At 39.9% G+C, this 20,692-nt stretch overlaps 1 protein-coding gene across 5 annotated transcripts in view; it reads left to right on the top strand.

Moving 5' to 3' along the window:
* Positions 1–20,692, top strand: part of LOC144083843 (uncharacterized) — a 63,542-nt gene that overhangs the window by 40,979 nt on the left and 1,871 nt on the right. For 4 of the 5 annotated variants that reach the window (XM_077611968.1, XM_077611965.1, XM_077611969.1 and 1 more), the window contains 3 exons: positions 5,461–5,575; positions 13,182–13,286; positions 20,409–20,564. The gene's annotated coding sequence lies outside the window, so the exon portion shown is untranslated. The remainder of the gene's footprint in view (positions 1–5,460; positions 5,576–13,181; positions 13,287–20,408; positions 20,565–20,692) is intronic. The other variant, XM_077611967.1, reaches the window with a different exon arrangement.

Here is a 20,692-nt window from a genome sequence, read left to right as displayed (position 1 = left end):
TTTCTTTTGTGCCCAGTAAACACCATTATTACACGGACCAGAGCTACCACTTGCTTATAAAAATGGAAATGAAACAAACGCCCAAGAGAATATGCCCGTTAAACCAACGTGTTCTCATGATGCTTGTGTGGAATCACCGTGAGACTCGACTATATTGAGGAATTTAATGGAAATTGCTATAAAAATGGAGTCTCAATATGCTATATTTAATTGGGGGGGGGGGGCGATCAGACCAGTGAATATTGGTACCTAATGACTACTTGGTTTTTTTTCCCCTTTCTTTTTTATTTACTTATTTTTTTACCGTTGATGCTTGTTGTAATTTGCATCATACAATTCAATGCATTCATCACCGAAGATAGGTGTTTTTATGGTGTCTATTTAATATTATTTGGACTTTTAAAACCCTCTCTACAATTATTTCATTCTCATTACAATACTCTCCACTTTTCGTGCACTAACAAAAACAAATATGAAGAAATAGCATTGAATACTAAATAGAAAAAAAATGATTATACTGTACTTTGTTGTGATGTAGTCATGTTCATGGGCGACCAAAAGACCGGCGACAAAACAAGGTAAAACAACACGGTCTACGCACCAATAAAAGCCAACAATGGCCATAGCAGTTTCACTGAGTCGACGTGTGAGTGTATAAGAGTTTGTATTTACATGCATTGTCCCTTTAAGAAGGTACGTCAGTCAGGGTCTTAACAAGTTCTCCAACAAAAAACAATAAAAGTACGGCTAATTTGGAGCTTTTCTTTAGCCTAATAATTAATAGGGCATTAAATATGACTAAATAATAATTTGCAGTTTGTATTTAGGGAATTTGAGCAATGATTTAAATGGTAATTATCAATAACCTTCCGGGCGACCAAAAGACTGGCGACCAAAAGACCGGTGACCAAACGACCGAGTACCGTTCGATTCCTTGGACGTCTTGCGCCGTCAATGGCTGGCGATGCGTTCAATCCTGCAGAAAGTTCAAAATGGCCGTTTTTTCCCCACTAAACAATGCAGCACTCGGGCGTCACGCTCCACAAGTCGACATTTATCCTCATGGAGCCTCCGCGGACTCTAATCAATATCCCACCATAACCCCCGACGCGATACAGTGTCGCGCGGGATCTGATTATCGATACACATCCCCGGCGCCGTTCTGCTTTATTAACGTCACTTCGGACACGGCGCTCGTACATCAGAAGGTGTAACGTTCAATTTGCGCCGCCCGGCTTCATGCCGGCTCGGATTAACGCTCCTCTTGTATTGTCACGCTCCGGAGTTGAAGGCTACTACTTGCTTGGGGGAAGCATTTCCACTACTGTAAAAAATAATGGCGCTTTCCCCTAGACCCCAACCACAACACACAGTGTTATGCATATACATAAAATATTTGGGTGAACTGAACCTGGCTGTATTTCGACGCAAGATTTCCCCAATATTATTTAAAGTAGTCCTTCAATAACATTACAAAATTATGCAAAAAACACTGGCCAATGAGAGCTCGCTGTTCTGCAAAAGGCTGGCAGTGAATGAGTTCCTGAAAAAATAATGCATAGAATATAATGGTTAAAAATAAAATGACAGTTATTGGATTTGATTGGATAACTTTATTCATCCCGTATTCGGGAAATAATTCGGAAAAAACTAAAAAATCGGAAAATATAACAAAGTATTGCCATGCTAATCAAAACGACCTCTCTCATCCCCTTTCAATGCGATAACTTTATTCATCGCGTATTCCAGAAATAATTCGGAAAAAATAAAAAATCGGAAAACAACAGAAAGTATTGCCATGCTAATCAAAACGACCTCTCTCATCCCCTTTCAATGTAGCTGTTTTCACTAAAAAAATAGTCACGTACATAACTAAATATTCATTAAATCTACTTCTATACAGTCTCGCCATTTTTGTGCTAGAAAGAAGGCTCCGAAATTTCCCAAAACTTTTAATATCTTCTTTGGACCCAGCACACGATGATTTACAAAACTTTCTTCAGTGTGCAAAATATACGACTGCAGTGCCATATTACGCGTCAGCTGTCATTTGCGCCGTACACGGAATATATCACAGCAACGATGTTCGACTCCCCGAAGCTTTGCGTCCTCTCGGGGGGGGTCGTCTATAAACCTGGCCCCATATTAGCTGTCTATATTCATGATGTGAATGGTTGAGTATTCACAAAGCCGCCTTTAAAAGCGCCGGCCGCCGTTTCCCGCGGTCTATTATCGCCGCCCGGGATGGAAGACTTAAAGTCTAAGCTAGTAAAATATATTCACTACCATTGACGGCGCTAGGCGTCCAAGCTTTTTTTGACCGCGAATGAACGTTCCCAGTCGAAACGGATTGGGCGTCGCTCGCCGTCACCGGTCCTGAAACGCGATCAGTCACCGCTAAGCCACAACAGAGACTGCGCGTTTATGTGGCCGAGTTGAGCCAACCCCGGGGTGCGTTTATCTAAGCTGACAGAAACAATTTAGAGCAGTGCCAAATAGTAAGTGGGAGTGAAGTGGAGGGGAACCACACAAAAACCGCAAAGGGAGTGTAATACACTATGTGGTCCATCTGTAATCAAAAGACTGGACCGGTGGATAAAAAGGCACCTTGCTGACTTTTGGCCTCATTTATATTTGTAACATTTCTTAAAATCAGTGTCGTACTGACAAGGGTACACGGTCGATTGGTCGCCCGGAAGGTTATTGATAATTACCATTTAAATCGTTGCTCAAATTCCCTAAATACAAACTCCGAATTACCATTTATTCATACTTAATGCCCTATTAATTATTAGGCTAAAGAAAAGCTCCAAATTTCCTGGACTTTTATTGTTTTTTTGTTGGAGAACTTGTTAAGACCCTGACGGGCGAAGCTTCTTAAAGGGACAACACATGTACATGCAAACTCTTATACCAAGGGTCGGGAACCTTTTTGACGGAGAGAGCCATAAAAAAATCATATTTTCTAATGTTATTTCTTGAGAGCCATTCTCAGAATAGAAAAGTAAAAATACATGAAAATATGTGGATTTTTTTTGTCATTTCACCACTTTTAAAGTACAAAAAGTCTAAATTCTTTTGACAACATTGTTATACTGTTTCTAATAAATCATTGTCAATGACATCATGCATGCAGAAGAGTAATGAAACACCAAATTATGATTTAAGTGGTGGTAGAGGTACTGTCAACGCCACAGTGACGCTCCTATTAGTGCATTCAGGACTCATCTCTATCACCAGTGATTTCCATATTTTACCTCTCAGGTTAGTAGAGAGCCATATGCACCCATGGAAAGAGCCACATAAGGCTCCCGAGCCATAGGTTCCCTACCCCTGTCTTATACACTCAAACATCAGCTCAGTGAAACTGCTCATGGCCATTGTTGGCTTTTATTGATGCGTAGACAGTGTTGTTTTACCTTCTTTTGTCGCCAGTCTTTTGGTCATCGGTCTTTTGGTCGCCGGTCTTTTGGTCGCCCTGACCGCGACAACAGGCGACCAATCGACCGCACACGACTGACAAGTCACAGGTGAAAAGAAAAAATATGCCAAAACATAGACGCCAATTCAAAAAATGAAAAGCACGAATGCAGAAGTGTTTGAAAATAATCAGTTCCTTCATTCGCGGCCCAAAAAGAAAAATCCCCTCGAGGTCTGAAACTCATTGCGGCCAATAATTCTTTTTTTTTATTTTATTTGCTTGGTTGTTTGTCGTTGAGGGCTTTTTCAGATTTTATTTACCCAAATAAATCTGTCTTTTTAATTCCCTGTTCGTTTACGGCAATAAGTCCAGCTTCTCTTTGTTTATTGAAACTGTTTACTGTTTATTTTTTTATTTTTTGCGGCACCATGGCATGTCAGTTGAAAAACAAAGAGGAGACAAAAATGCATAAAAGCGAATGTAAATGTACACCCGCACGATCTTGCTTTTAACAAAGCAATTTAAGATCCAATACGCACAGTGGGATTTTTGGGGGGGGGGTTGTTTTGTTTAATTCTGTTTCAGTCGTGCGGAGGACTTTGGACTGCTACTCAAAGAACAATCTGGCAGGAACGTCGGCGGGCGTCCCGGCGGACGAGCGGGACAGATTTTTAAACGCACTTTTGATGAAATCGCCAAGCGTCCGTTCTCTCTCCTCGTCGTCGTACGTGCGTGAGCAAAGGTGTTTTTTTCTCGCCGCGTCCCTCGGCAGCTGCAGTCTTCAGAAGTGAATTTTCCTTAGCCTTTGTTTATCGTAAAGCCCAAGGCACTCGCTAGCCACCAGTAGGAGAAATGTCTTCTTGTGCAAAACGACTGTCTTCCAAAGTTAGAATCCAATTCTGTAGGACAAGGCAGTCTGGCAAATCACTTATTTTTGTGTCGCCTAATCACGATTCTTCTCACAATTTTTTTTCATCTATTTTTAACTGGTCGTTTCTAAAGAAGTGTGTGTACCATTGTATAGTAGCATTTAGCTTGTTAGTTGTTTTCCTTTGTCAGAAGTGTTTATCTTTCAAATTGACCTCTTATGCACTTTTTTTGCCAGTGTAAATATCTCATCTCATCTCATTTTCTGAACCGCTTTATCCTCATCAGGGTCGCGGGGGGTGCTGGAGCCAGAGGCGGGGGACACCCTGAATTTGTGGCCAGCCAATCGCAGAGCACAAGGAGACAAAGGACAAACATTCACACTCATACCTAGGGGCAATTTAAAGTGTCCAATTAGCCTACCATGCATGTTTTCGGAATGTGGGAGGAAACCGGAGCACCCGGAGGAAACCCACGCAGGCCCGGGGAGAACATGCCAACTCCACACAGGTGGACGTGACCTGGATTTGAACCCAGGACCCCAGAGCTGTGAGGCCGACGCGCTAACCACTCGGTGTAAATATATAGTACCGTATTTTTACGACTATAAGGCGCACCGCATTATAAGGCGCACCCTCAATGAATGACACATTTAAAATTGTTTTCCATATATAAAGCACACTGGATTATAAGGCACCCCGTCTATTTAGGAGAAAAATTAAGACTTAAGTGCGCCTTATAGTCGTGAAAATACGGTACTTAATTTTTTTGGGGGGCTTAATACATCAGGATTATTTTGTTGTCTTTAGCCCTCAACTCTTTCACTGCCATTGACAGTTATAGACATCCAATCCATTTCAATTGCACAGGCTACCACTGAGTGATCACATTTCACTGCCATTGACGTCCACTCCATTTGGACTGGGAGGGGTCCGCATCAATGCCAATGGCAACCAAAGAGTTAATACTGAAAAACTAAAATACACTTCAAAACCCTGATCTTTTTATTACCTGATTCCGATCCTCTGACAATAATGTGGTTTCCGATCACGCGATGGGATCTGGGAAATCTCGAGTTTTCTATGTATGTATGTATGGGACCGTACCATTTTTATTTTATTTTTTTCCCCATTTTTGTTGTTGTTGATCATCCTTTCTCATCTTTGCCGCAGCCTTCCCCTCCCTCCCTTCCCCTCCCAAACCGCTGCGGGTGACGAGATGAGGTGGCAGTCGAATAGGTGTGATGGAGACGGAGTCCGGCGGCGAGGGATAACGGCGACCATTCAGGTTGGATCTTTCCCAGAAATGTATCACACTTGCTCAGAGTGCAAAATTTGGGCTTAGATTAACGGGAGGGTCTTAAACTCCAAAGTGGAGTCTTAAATGTTAAACTGTAAAATCACGACTAGACGCCCGACCCATTTGAACTGGGAGGGACCCTTACCAAAAGGACATCACGTGGGGAGGGGATAGATTGATTGCATTATTAGGAAGAGGGAAGATAGGTCAGATTAAGGTGTGTTTGGGCACTCAAAAAAAGTATGCAAATTCAAGGTATTTAACAGCAAACGGCTACAATCAAGACATTTCATTCATTTATTTTCCTTACCCTGTATACTCAGGGTCGCGGGGGGTGCTGGAGCCTATCCCAGCCAACAATGGGCAACAGGCAGTGGACACCCTGAATTGGTGACCAGCCAATCGCAGGGCAAATAGGAAACCGACAACCACACACGCTCATAGCTAACATTAGGCAATTTAGAGTGTTCAAACAGCTAGCCTAGCATGCATGTTTTTGGTACCCGTAGAAAACCCACACAGGACGGACGGAGGGCAGCTGGGATTCAACCCTCGATCTCAGAAATGCGAGGCCGTAATGGACACCATTTTTTTAATAAGACCTAGCGGTGACTAAGATTTTGGATTGGGTTAAATGAGGTAACAATTCAAATGTTTCATTTAAAGGGGAATTGACTGGCAATAAGAGGGGGGGTAGAAAGGTGAAGGCTGGGGGTAGCAGTGGCTGCCGACTTCTAATCCACGTCGACCTCCTCTTATCGCACGCAGCCAAGGTCAAGAGTCTAATGAGGACGGGCCGCGTTTGAGCAATTAGGCAGAGCTACCTTGTTTCGGGGGCGACCGGCTAAAGGAAGAGGATGCGGGGAAATGAAAAAGAGCCACGTTCCATCACTCACTCCGCCTCCCCGTGAAAATAAACAAGGGGGTGGGGGGGGGAGATGTAGGCCACGCTGCAACAGCGACGCTCGGTGGGAGAGGGAGAGAGACCGAACAACCTGATTGGGAGGAAACAAAAGAGTCTGGGGGGCTGGTTTTCATTTTTTTTGCTTCACCTTCTGGGATGTAGAGAGGATGTTTTGAGATTAGGTCGGTTGGAATCGGAAGGCTTAGTGTAGATTTCCATGCGGGGAGTAAGATATCTTCTCATATAAAATTGCCATTTTAGTTTTTTGACTTAAGCAAATCGCAATTCCCCACAATTCTCAATGTATTTTTTCCTTTTCCGGACATTTTTCTACTCTTCCGACTTGTACATTATTCAAACTAACTTTATAGTTGTAGCAATGTTCCCTCTAATTTTTTGTTTGTCTGGGCAGAAAGACAACCTCCCTGAGCACACTGAGTACCGGTGTGAGCAACATCATCATTGCTCGCTATGGGCACACACCAGTATCACACCTGCCATAAGCAGCTGTATGTCTACTACACATAAATGATTTAGTAATAATAAAATGTAATGATTAATATCTATGAATGGGCGGCCCGGGGTTCGCACATCGGCCTCACAGCTAAAAAAATAAAATATAAAAATTGGGATTTTATTTTGTGCGCTCCATATGATTTACTGTGTGCAGAGAAGACGAGAGTAGTGCGCAATTGCGCATGCACGCAGCTTAGAGGGAACATTGAGTTGTAGGCGAATTTCCCAAAATATTTAGCTCTACTGTACATGGTCAACTTTGCACACAAATTCTTGAATATTCTTGTATTCAACCTTAAAGGCCTTTTTCCTTTTCTGACCATTTTGATACACTCCTAAATCATACAATTTTAGGGTTAACTTTGAAAATGTCAATTAATTCTGGGTCATTTGATAAAGCATGCAGTCTTTGAGTAGTTCGCCACCCAACAGTTTTGCGTTCTGGTTCAAATCGTTGCATTTATTTTGTTTACGGCTCTCGAACATCCCTCATTAATAATCACCATCCAACTTTGGACAGCTGACAGTTTTGCGAGCTAAATGATTCATCAGTTCATCAAAAGTAAGCGCTGCATAAATACATTTTTATTCATGATTAATTCAAGGGATAAAATATCCGTGGGAAAAAAAATATGACACCAGATAAAGAGCAGCTAATTAAGTTATGCTGTGTAATAAACCGATGAGGGCTCGTACTTTATTTCTACTAGGCACATTTAAAAGTGACTTTTAGTGTGCTACTTTTCGATTTTTCGCTTCAGATCTAATTTAGGAAATACTCCAAGATGTAATCTAAGAGTCAACTCATAAATATTTTACCTTGACCAAGACATCTGAACCATTTTGATTGGACGACAGTCAAAATTCGCCATGTTGTCAATTCTATTTGACTATTCGACAACTAATGGATTAGCAAATAAATCCAGAACTATTTGAAGAGTGGATAGTCGTTCGTTATCAAAGCCGCTCAACCTCAAAAGGGGGTGCTGGAGCCTACCCAAGCCAATAACAGGAAGTAAGCAGGGTTCTCCGTGAATCGGTTGCCAGATCGAGATTGACACCAACCCAAAATGGCGTGTTACTATGACGTTAAATCAAAATAAATCATACCTTCGAACGCTTTTAAATGTTAGGTTAACTTAACCGTGCTTAGTTTTCTCTTTCTCGCAAGGCCTGACTTTTCTCGGTCTCCACGCCGATTTGTCAATGGAGTCTTTTATTGATTGACAGCCCCGAATAGCGGCGGCGGCGGCGGTCTGCGGTCGGGCTAAATGGGAACACCTCTTGAAAGCTTAGTGCCTGCAAATACATAAGCCAGGTTCTAATACGTTACCTGAAGCTCGAGTGGAATTTCAATTTGGACGCTCGCTGCTCAGAAGTATAATTTACCGCTAATCCCTTCCTATTCTGTCAGTCAGGCTAATCAGCGCTAGCGCAGCACACTCTTTCCGCCTCGCGTTCACCTATGAGGAACTCACCTGATGTCTCGGCAGCCTGCCGATGATTTGCTTTTTATATATTCCGCTTTTAGTTTCGCTATCTTTGAAACCAGTAAATCCAAGACTTGCCTCGTTTCATTCGAATTCCAAGACCAAGTTAAATGGCGTCTTTTTGGTCAAGTTTGACTGGATTGAAGTAACGTAAGTGTGTGCAAATTTTGAGGCTATGGAAATCCATCCTCATGCCAGACATTTCCCGTCAAGGCCAACAAATGTCAACATATTTGCTTGGCGCTAGTCATTTCATTAAGATTCATCCTCAGAAAATGCCATGGCGCTCATTCTCATTTGTCCCATGGCGGCATTCCGTCTTCCAAACGATGCCACAAAGGGCCGCGGTAGGCGCAATAGATCCAGCGCGGACAGTTGTAACCAATCAGGTTTCATGTGAAACAAGCACCCTCTGACTGAAATTACTCGATTACAATTTTAAGACCGCAAATGCATCGTTATCGCTTGGACGGAAAACCGATACACGGTCGATTGGTCGCTGGTCTTTTGGTCGCTGGTCTTTTGGTCGCCGGTCTTTTGGTCGCCCGGAAGGTTATTGATAATTACCATTTAAATCTTTGCTCAAATTCCCTAAATACAAACTGCAAATTACTATTTACTCATACTCAATGCCCTAGTAATTATTTGGCTAAAGAAAAGCTCCAAATTTCCCGGACTTTTATTGTTTTTTGTTGGAGAACTTGTTAAGACCCTGACTGACGTCCCTTCCGAAGGGGACAACTCATGTACATACAAATTCTTATACACTCCGGCTCAGTGAAACTGCTCATGGCCATTGTTGGCTTTTATTGATGCGTAGACTGTGTTGTTTTACCTTGTTTTGTCGCCGGTCTTTTGGTCGTCGGTCTTTTGGTCGCCGGTCTTTTGGTCGCCCGTTGTCGTGGTCGGGGCGACCAAAAGACTGGCGACCAATCGACCACACACGGGAAAACCTGTACCCAACTTTGCGCCTCCTCTTAAATCCTCACTGGTAGGCGCCCCAGTACCAAATGTCGACAGTAAACATACTATCCAATTGTAACCTGGCTATTTTTTCCCCAATTTCATGTTCGTATTATTGTTCTTGGACTCAAACTCTTCGTCTATATGCACCGAATCTAAGCGGCGATGTAGGGAATCCGCAAATGGCTAGGTATTACTGCAACTAGATCCGACGCACCTGTGAGGTTTCCAGTGGCGCCGTTCCAGTTTCCCACTTCCTTTGTTTGTCGCCACCCTTTTATCTGGCTGTGACGCTTATTTTCGCGCGTCTTTCATCCGCCTGGCGTAACCTCTGCGGAATGAACGTTTGAAACCCGCCGAGGGCTCGCCAGCGCGGAAACAAAGCAAACCTGGCGTCGAGCGTCACGCTAACTCTCCCCCACGATCTCTCGGTGTCCCTCGCCGGCAAGCTTGAACCAGATTGCGAGCGTCCCAAATGAACCTCGGCGGCGTGCGATTCCAATCAACAAACAAAGGCGCGACATTGTTTGTTTTGTTTTGTTTTTGCTCGGGTAATAATGTGCAAATAGCTAGCTGCGGGTATCGAATTCTAAAGCGAAGGGTCCGCTCGAGTCAGGGCGCTTGGAGTCAAAACCACATGCGGCTGGATGATATTCATGAGAGCGAATTATAAATATTAGCTTTCTCATTAAAGAGTTGTGTGGTGTGTGGCGCTTCAGCGGGGCGTGTAATTGATGAATGGCTTTTCTGGAGAGTTGCGAGGGCGGCGTTTTCAAGCCTAATTTTAGAAAACCCTCACATCACAACAACAAAAATATTGTTTTGAGTGTGTACAAATGTTACATTTAAGTATCTTCTACCATATAATGCACAGTGGTCAAATGTAAGCATTTTTGTGTAGACATTTTTGAGGCCCTGGTGGGCTTAATGGCGAGGTTCACTCCTGTTTCCCGGTAAAGAATAGAAAAACTCTGTGTGAACAAAGACGTTCTTTTTTCGCCAAAAACTGAATTTATTTGCCGCTTGCCTCGGAATGAATCACTTCTTTTTTTTTTAAGCGACTTGTAATGACTCCGCCGAGTGCTGTTTTCAATAAGATTTATAGTTTCTTGTAATTGTGGGTGCGGGGGAGCAAAAATCCAATGGAATATTTGGCTGGTTTTTAATTACAGTACAGTTGGCTGGCAGGTCGCGAGGATTTCAGGCCAAATTGCCTCTTTGAGAATTCAGTGGAGATGACATTTTAAGAAAGGCTGGGAAAAGGTTGTGCTTTAGTGACTAGGGTCAAAAGAATTTAACTGAAAAAAGTTGGTTATTATTTCACTTGCAGTTGCGGCTGACTATATAACTGGTTAAAATGACCATGTATATTAAGGCTTTTTTCTTTAAAAAAACGACCATGTATATATATTAAGGCTTTTTCTTTAAAAAACGACCATGTATATTAAGGCTTTTTTCCCCTTTAAAATGACGCATTATAGTAAGTCCTTATTCTTAAAAAAATGAACGTGTAGTAAGGCTTTTTTTCCTTAAAAAAAGGAACGCTTTATAGTAAGGCCTTATTCTTAAAAAATTGACCATGTCCTTTTTTTCCGTAAAAAAATGACCATGTATAGTGAGGCTTTTTAATCTTAAAAAATGACCATGTACAGTAAGGCTTTTTATTTAAAAAAGACCATGTATAGTAAGGCTTTTTTTTAAAAGAAACACCATGTATAGTAAGGCTTTTTTAATAAAAAAAAATTACCATGTATAGTAAGGCTTTTTTATTTTAAAAAAATGACTGTGTATAGTAAGGTGCTTTTTCCTTTAAAAATGACCATGTACAGTAAGGCTTTTTATTTAAAAAACAACCATGTATAGTAAGGCTTTTTTCTTTAAAAAATGACCATGTATAGTAAGGCTTTTTTTTAACAAAAACAACAATGTATAGTAAGGCTTTTTTTAAAAACGACATAGTATAGTAAGGCTTTTTTTCTTAAAAAACGACATAGTATAGTAAGGCCTTTTTTTCCTAAAAAAACGACATAGTATAGTAAAGCTTTTTTTCTTAAAAAACAACATAGTATAGTAAGGCTTTTTTCTTAAAAAGACAGTTTAGTAAGGCTTTTTTCTTTAAAAAAACGACATAGTATAGTCAGAATTTTTCTTTAAAAAATGACATAGTATAGTAATGATTTTTTCTTAAAAACGACATAGTATAGTAAGGCTTTTTTATGTAAAAAAACAACATAGTATAGTAAGGCTTTTTTCTTAAAAAAACGACATAGTATAGTAAGGCTTTTTTCTTAAAAAAACGACATAGTATAGTCAAAATTTTTCTTAAAAAAACGACATAGTATAGTAAGGAGTTTTTCTTAAAAACGACATAGTATAGTGAGGCTTTTTTGTTAAAAAAAACGACATAGTATAGTAAGGCTTTTTTGTTTTAAAAAAATGACATAGTATAGTAATCGGATTACCCCCGGCCAATCGGATCGCCCAATTCCCTCCGGCCAATCGGATCGCCCGATTCCCCCCGGCCGATCAGATCGCCCGATTTCCCCCCGGCCGATCGGATCGCCCGATTTCCCCCCCGGCCGATCGGATCGCCCGATTTCCCCCCGGCCGATCGGATCGCCCGATTTCCCCCCCGGCCGATCGGATCGCCCGATTTCCCCCCGGCCGATCGGATCGCCCGATTTCCCCCCCGGCCGATCGGATCGCCCGATTCCCCCCCGGCCGATCGGATCTAGTAAAGTAAGACTATTTTTCCTTTAAAAAAAAAACATTTTTTACCCAAGAAATGACTCTTTATAGTAAGGCCGTGTTCTTAAAAAAAGACCCTTTATAGTAAGGGTTTATTCTTATAAAATAATCATGTATTGTAAGGCTTTTTTTCCTTAAAAAAACATTTTTTCCCCTAAAAATGATTCTTTATAGTAAGGCCTTGTTCTAAAAAAGACCCTTTATACTATAAACTTTATAGTATAAAGGGTCTTTTTTTAAAGAACATGAAATGACCATGTATAGTAAGGCTTTTTTCTTAAAAAAAAAACAACATAGTATAGTAAGGCTTTTTTTCTTTAAAAACGACATAGTAAAGTAAGGCTTTTTTCTTAAAAGAACAACATAGTAAAATAAGGCTTTTTTTTCTTAAAAAACGACATAGTATAGTAAGGCTTTTTCTTCTTAAAAAACAACATAGTATAGTAAGGCTTTTTCTTCTTAAAAAACAACATAGTATAGTAAGGCTTTTTTTCTTAAAAAACGACGTGGTAAAGTAAGGCTTTTTTTCGTAAAAAATGACAATGTATAACAAGACTTTATTTATAAAATGAAAGTCTTTTTTCTTAAAAAACGACATAGTCTACTAAGGCTTTTATCTTTAAAAAACGACAGTATAGTAAGGCTTTTTTTCTTTTAAAAAAACATAGTATAGTAAGGCTTTTTTTCTTTAAAAAACGACATAGTATAGTAAGGCTTTTTTTCTTAAAAATGACATAGTATAGTAAGGCTTTTTTCTTTTAACAAACGACATAGTATAGTAAGGCTTTTTTTCTTTTAAAAAACGACATAGTATAGTAAGGCTTTTTTTCTTAAAAAACGACATAGTATAGTAAGGCTTTTTTTCTTAAAAACAACACATTATAGTTCAGCTCTCATCTTGTTTACCAATGGAGTTGGGGTAATGAAGAGGACAAATATGACTTTTGACAATTTCTTCTTGTGATCATCATAGGTCCAAAAATGCTGTATCTGAATCTTTGGTGGAAACAAGTTCAAATCAGGAGCGAGTTCCAATCCAGCACTTAGAGAGGGCATCTTCTTTTCCAATGATGTTGAGGTAATGAAGAGGATAAATATGACCTCTGATTTGTTCCCTTTCTAGTTGTTGTTGTGGTCCAGTGGCAAAGACATTGGGTCAGAATCTGAATTGGGAACAGGTCCAAATCAGGAGTGAGTTCAAATCCAGCAATCATAGCACTCATCTTCTTTTCCAATGGCGGTGGGGTAATGAAGAGGATAAATATGACTTCTGATTATTTTCATTCTAGTTGTTGTTGTGGTCCAGTGGCAAAGACATTGGGTCAGAACTTAAGGTGGACAGGAGTGAGTTCAATTCCACTCTTTGCAATTCTCTAATTGTTTATTGAGGTCATGAAAAGGATAAATATAACTTCCAATCACTTCATTTCAGAAGTCACTGTGGTCCAGTGGCAAACACATTGCTCAGAATTTGAGATGGTTAAGTTTGAATCAGGAGTGGGTTCAAATCCATTAACAACTCTCAAGAAAAGAGAGTAGGTGTGGTCAGAACTTGACATAAGTTCCAATCATGAGTGGGGTCAAATCAGAAGTCAGATTTATCCTCTTCATTACCTCAACACCATTGGAAAAGAAGATGAACTCGAAAAAATGACATAGTATAGTAAGGCTTTTTTCTTAAAGAAAAAACGACATAGTATAGTAAGGCTTTTTTCCTAAAGAAAAGACGACATAGTATAGTAAGGCTTTTCTTCTTTAAAAAAACGACATAGTATAGTAAGGCTTTTTTCGTAAAAAAAAAACGACATAGTATAGTAAGGCTTTTCTTCTTTAAAAAAACGACATAGTATAGTAAGGCTTTTTTCCTAAAGAAAAGACGACATAGTATAGTAAGGCTTTTTTCTTAAAGAAAAAACGACATAGTATAGTAAGGCTTTTCTTCTTTAAAAAAACGACATAGTATAGTAAGGCTTTTATCGTTAAAAAAAAACGACATAGTATAGTAAGGCTTTTCTTCTTTAAAAAAACGACATAGTATAATAAGGCTTTTTTCCTAAAGAAAAGACGACATAGTATAGTAAGGCTTTTTTCTTAAAGAAAAAACGACATAGTATAGTAAGGCTTTTTTCGTTAAAAAAAAAACGACATAGTATAGTAAGGCTTTTTTCGTAAAAAAAAAAACGACATAGTATAGTAAGGCTTTTTTCGTAAAAAAAAACGACATAGTATAGTAAGGCTTTTTTCGTTAAAAAAAAACGACATAGTATAGTAAGGCTTTTCTTCTTTAAAAAAACGACATAGTATAGTAAGGCTTTTTTCCTAAAGAAAAGACGACATAGTATAGTAAGGCTTTTTTCTTAAAGAAAAAACGACATAGTATAGTAAGGCTTTTCTTCTTTAAAAAAACGACATAGTATAGTAAGGCTTTTTTCGTAAAAAAAAAACGACATAGTATAGTAAGGCTTTTCTTCTTTAAAAAAACGACATAGTATAGTAAGGCTTTTTTCCTAAAGAAAAGACGACATAGTATAGTAAGGCTTTTTTCTTAAAGAAAAAACGACATAGTATAGTAAGGCTTTTTTCCTAAAGAAAAGACGACATAGTATAGTAAGGCTTTTTTCGTAAAAAAAAAACGACATAGTATAGTAAGGCTTTTTTCGTAAAAAAAAAACGACATAGTATAGTAAGGCTTTTCTTCTTTAAAAAAACGACATAGTATAGTAAGGCTTTTTTCCTAAAGAAAAGACGACATAGTATAGTAAGGCTTTTTTCTTAAAGAAAAAACGACATAGTATAGTAAGGCTTTTCTTCTTTAAAAAAACGACATAGTATAGTAAGGCTTTTTTCGTAAAAAAAAAACGACATAGTATAGTAAGGCTTTTCTTCTTTAAAAAAACGACATAGTATAGTAAGGCTTTTTTCCTAAAGAAAAGACGACATAGTATAGTAAGGCTTTTTTCATAAAGAAAAAACGACATAGTATAGTAAGGCTTTTTTCCTAAAGAAAAGACGACATAGTATAGTAAGGCTTTTCTTCTTTAAAAAAACGACATAGTATAGTAAGGCTTTTTTCGTAAAAAAAAAAACGACATAGTATAGTAAGGCTTTTCTTCTTTAAAAAAACGACATAGTATAGTAAGGCTTTTTTCCTAAAGAAAAGACGACATAGTATAGTAAGGCTTTTCTTCTTTAAAAAAACGACATAGTATAGTAAGGCTTTTTTCCTAAAGAAAAGACGACATAGTATAGTAAGGCTTTTTTCTTAAAGAAAAAACGACATAGTATAGTAAGGCTTTTTTCCTAAAGAAAAGACGACATAGTATAGTAAGGCTTTTCTTCTTTAAAAAAACGACATAGTATAGTAAGGCTTTTTTCGTAAAAAAAAAACGACATAGTATAGTAAGGCTTTTCTTCTTTAAAAAAACGACATAGTATAGTAAGGCTTTTTTCCTAAAGAAAAGACGACATAGTATAGTAAGGCTTTTTTCTTAAAGAAAACACGACATAGTATAGTAAGGCTTTTTTCCTAAAGAAAAGACGACATAGTATAGTAAGGCTTTTCTTCTTTAAAAAAACGACATAGTATAGTAAGGCTTTTTTCGTAAAAAAAAAACGACATAGTATAGTAAGGCTTTTCTTCTTTAAAAAAACGACATAGTATAGTAAGGCTTTTTTCCTAAAGAAAAGACGACATAGTATAGTAAGGCTTTTTTCTTAAAGAAAACACGACATAGTATAGTAAGGCTTTTTTCCTAAAGAAAAGACGACATAGTATAGTAAGGCTTTTCTTCTTTAAAAAAACGACATAGTATAGTAAGGCTTTTTTCGTAAAAAAAAAACGACATAGTATAGTAAGGCTTTTCTTCTTTAAAAAAACGACATAGTATAGTAAGGCTTTTTTCCTAAAGAAAAGACGACATAGTATAGTAAGGCTTTTTTCTTAAAGAAAAAACGACAGTATAGTAAGGCTTTTTTCGTTAAAAAAAAACGACATAGTATAGTAAGGCTTTTCTTCTTTAAAAAAACGACATAGTATAGTAAGGCTTTTTTTCTTAAAAAAACACATAGTACAGTAAGGCTTTTTTCTTAAAAAAAACGACAAGGCTTTTTTCTTAAAATAACGACATAGTATCGTAAGGCTTTTTTCTTAAATAAAAAATGACATAGTATAGTGAGGCTTTTTTCTTAAAGAAAAAACGACAGTATAGTAAGGCTTTAAAAAAAACATTCAAACTGGCTATTTATCAAGAGTAAAGTGCATGAAATGGTCTCTTAACTTCAGTTACAAGGTCTAATTAGAAATCACACATTTGATAACAGTAGCGAGGGTTGTGTGTAAAAAAAGTGTGTGGGGGGGGGGGGGGGGGGGGGGGTTGGAGGGGGTGATAACTCAGTCTGACAGGAAATATGCGACCGAGGTGTGACATGGCATGGTAAGCAACCGCCACCTTGTTAATTAACAAAAGTAACTTATACCCTCCAAAAAACTAGCAAACATGTAGTAGGTGCGCTGGCTGAATTTCAAACGATAATTTTTTCGATTTAGTGTTAAAGTCAAATATCTGAATGTAAAATGTATCCTCTTCAGCAACAATTGGAAGTATTTATGCAGTACCTCCCTTGACTCGTCACATTTTTGCCGTCACTACATGCCATTATTCCTAAATGAATGTCATCTGTAACGGGCCGTATATGGCCCACGGGCCGAGGTTGAAAAACATGTACACACACAATCCGGGGGCGGGGCGAGCGCGTCCGTTCGGCGAACTGTCCGTCGGCCAAACGTACATCGGCCAAACGTACATCGGCCAAACGTCTTTCGGCGAATCGTCCGAGTACCATTTTTAACGGTAGTCAGAGTTAGTAGTAAGTGTCTTTCTAATCTTTCTCACTGGGCGCTAATTTCTCAGCATTTCTCTAAAGATGGTACGACATTGAGCATGGTTAGTGACCCCCCGCCACCCCCCCGCCGTCATTGCGGTGGGCCTTGCGGGGGAGTTTAGTCGTGAAGGGGCTTCATGCATTATTCACATGGACCAAGCAATGGATGTAGCGCGGGAAGCTTCATCTCGGGAAGGAAAGCTAATGTGTTTATTATGCCCAGATAATGGCGTGAAATTGAGGCCAAGGGGGCAGCGTTGCGAGGAGTGTTTATACTTTATATTCATCGCCGTCAAACGCGTCCTGCTTTCGTCATCTGCGCGCTCGTGCGTGTTTGCGCGCGATCATTAATGCGCAACGTAACACTAAAAGCTGTAAAGCCTCAGCAGATGTTTTCCTGCATTAGGTGAAATGTATACACATTAGCATCAGTGATGGTTTTGCGTTAAGGGGCAGTGGGGGGAAATGATCCTCCAAATGTTGCTCATATAATGACGTACGCAATTTACGCCTCAGTTAAATATCGGAAAACTACCATTGATGCGGCCAGCCCTCCCCGTCAAAATGGATTGGGCGCCGTCAATGGTAGTTCGTGAGGGAAGTTGTTAGTGAATGAGCTTGATGTTTTTTTCAAATTCTTTTCAAATTCTGTTTTTAGATTTAGAATTTATGCTGGACTTTAATAATTTTTTTGTGTTTATACTTAGCATAGCTATTAATTTTTGTCATGGCCACCTGGCTTCGTCGCATCTCGAAATTTTAATTGTATCGCGAGCGAATTTTCCGATCAACATTTTTGTTGTAACACGAGCATGTTGTATCACGAGGTACCACTGTCAAATCAAGAGACTCGGAGGAGGCGGAAAAAAAATGTAAATGGGACAAACCCAGGTGTACCTAATGAAGAGTCTGGAAATGCGTCAATGTAATCATCTCCAAACGGCGTCACGTCAGTCAACCTTCCACTTGAGTCGGGTTTTTACGTGGCGTCCTAATCGTATTCATGACGGCCCGCCAGTAAATTGAGGTCAGCTGGTATCGGTCGCAGCACAGCGACGGCTCACAAAGTCCTGTTGACAGAAATAGGAAATAATAATAATCATAAAGAACTGGCAGACAAGGGGGTGCAGGCGAGGGGGGCTTTCAGGCAAAGGAAGTGGAAATGAAATTGCTTCTCTTCAGCTTCTTTTTAAGAAAGAACCGCAATCAGCTAAATTCACACTACAGTCTATAGGCGCCGACTTTGATTATTATTATTAATGACTGGCAGATTGTATAGAAAGTGCATGTGAGGGGTTAGCTAACACGTCTGTAAAGTATACGTTATTGATTAAAAGTGAAGAAACGCTTTTTCAAAGTAAAAATCAAATACGTTTGACTACGTGGAAAAAAGTAGTGGATACTCGTTGAGTTTATCGTGTGACGAGATGGAAATTGAAAGTGGGTCAAAGGAGGGAGGGGGTTTCAGATTATCTGATTCCGCCGAGATGTGACCATAAAAGTTGAAACCGAGAGCGGGGAGAGTGGTTAGCATGTTCACCTCACAGTTCTTAGATCAAGGGTTCAATTTCCGGTGGGTTTTCCACCTTCTAGTGTACAGTTTGAATGTTCTCCTCTGGTTCCCACAGCCCAAAAACATGCATGCTAGGCTAGTAATTGTACACTATCATAATGTGTTTTTTTAATAAGGGGAAATTTCCAGAATGTTTACGTTTAAATGTACATATCAGCATTTTTCCCTACAGTTTACTCCCACTGCGATGAGCGTTTTGTTGTTGTTGTTTTTTGACCTCGTTTTCTGGGACTAACTCACTAACTAATAAGCTACAATTTTTTTTCCCCAAAGTTCAACACAGATCAGCGCCAAAGTCGCTTCTAACGTAACCCGCGCTTTGACTCCTCGCTGTTAACGGACAAAGTCTGATCTCCAGAGGGGGGGCGTCCCGGGAGAGAGCGAGCTAGCGGACCACCCGCCCGGCGGGCCACGCCTGGCCGACCCCCCACTAATACACATCCGTCGCGCTTGCGCGGCGGAACGCTCTTAAGTGGCTTGATGCGCGACGCTCGTCTCTCGACGGGAGACGAGCGTCCCGCTGACATGACGGGTCGGCGCAGCGGGCGGCGCCCGTTAAGCTCGCCACCTCCTGGTCCTCGCTTATGTGACTTGTATGCATTTCATTATTTTTTGTTGGGTGGCATATTACGGCGTGTTAGCTTGGTAGGCCACATTAAGGCTAACTAGATTGCAAGTGGGCTGGATCATTTTATTTGTGGGGGTCATCTCGAGGTCGGCCTTGGCTGAGTTTGTTTGATGTATTTTGGAAGAGCTTGTCTCAAACTTTAGATGACAGAAAAATTGGACCGATAATCTGGCTCTTACAATTTATCGCTAGTAGTTTGTTCATGCACTGCCATCCCTCCCGCTTTAAATGGACTGAATGTCTACTGGTGTCAATGGAAGTTGATGGGTTTTTGTGTACAGGGTGTTCCACAGTGGCGGTCCGTGCATTTTCTCGTAGCGCCTTCAATCCAACCCTCAAAAACTATTTTATGGCTATAAAACCTCTACTGCAGCTACAGCTGCGACACATAAAAAATAATCAATAAATTAATGCACAAAAATGGGGTAGAATCCACTTCCTAGCAGCATTTCATGATTAAATACAAATACTGGAGCTTTTCAGACATTACAATCGGGCCGGGGGGGGGGGTGATTTTCCCGGGAAAAGACAGTAATGAACGTCAATGGCGTACGGGCAAACATTGCCCGAAAATTGGGTAAAATCCAGCCGAAAACAGCATTTATTGATTAAATACAAATACTGGAGCTTTTTAGACATCAGAACCGGGCCCAGAGTATCATTTCCACGGTAAAAAGACAGCGATGAACGTCGCTACGTCCATATACGTCCATACGTGAAACGGCAAAAAAAATGCACTGCCACTGTTTAAATGTCTAGAAGTAAAAAACAAACACTAAAGTGCATGTCATCACAATGTTCACAATGTGCAATACTGTATTTTAAAGGATTAAAGCCCAACTCAAAAATATTTACAGCTCCCCCCACTAACTAATGCACGTTATGATGAAACAATGTGTTTTTTTTTAAGTATGAATGCCCAATCAACACGTATTTACAGCCCCGCCCCCGCCCCACCCACTGACTAATGCTTGTTATTATGAAAACAATGTATTTTGTTTTTTAAGTATTAAAGTCCAACCAAAAAGCATTTACAGCCTCCTCCCCCCACACAGACACTGACTAACGCACGTTATTATGAAAACAATTTATATTTTTTGTGTGTCTATTTTAAATAGGCGTGGCCGAGGTCACAGTTGAAATTGCCGACGTCAGACCCCAAAATGGCTGATGAGCCAGGAGGCAACACGGACGTGCACTGCAGAGCAGCTCAAAAGTGACGATTTGCCGAAGAAAGCCTGACTAACTTCTCACAGGACGATGCAGCACATTTGGTTCGTTGTCATTTGGGGATTTCGAAGCCCCAATTCTCGTCTTAAGAGTGATAAGAGCATGATTCGTTGACGTGATGTAGCCCCATGTGTGTGCAGACGGCAAAATGTTTGCAAACAAATTGGCTACA

This window comes from Stigmatopora argus, chromosome 10 (assembly GCF_051989625.1).
Source record: "Stigmatopora argus isolate UIUO_Sarg chromosome 10, RoL_Sarg_1.0, whole genome shotgun sequence".
NCBI lineage: Eukaryota > Metazoa > Chordata > Actinopteri > Syngnathiformes > Syngnathidae > Stigmatopora > Stigmatopora argus.
This window is presented reverse-complemented; position numbering and strand designations above follow the sequence as displayed.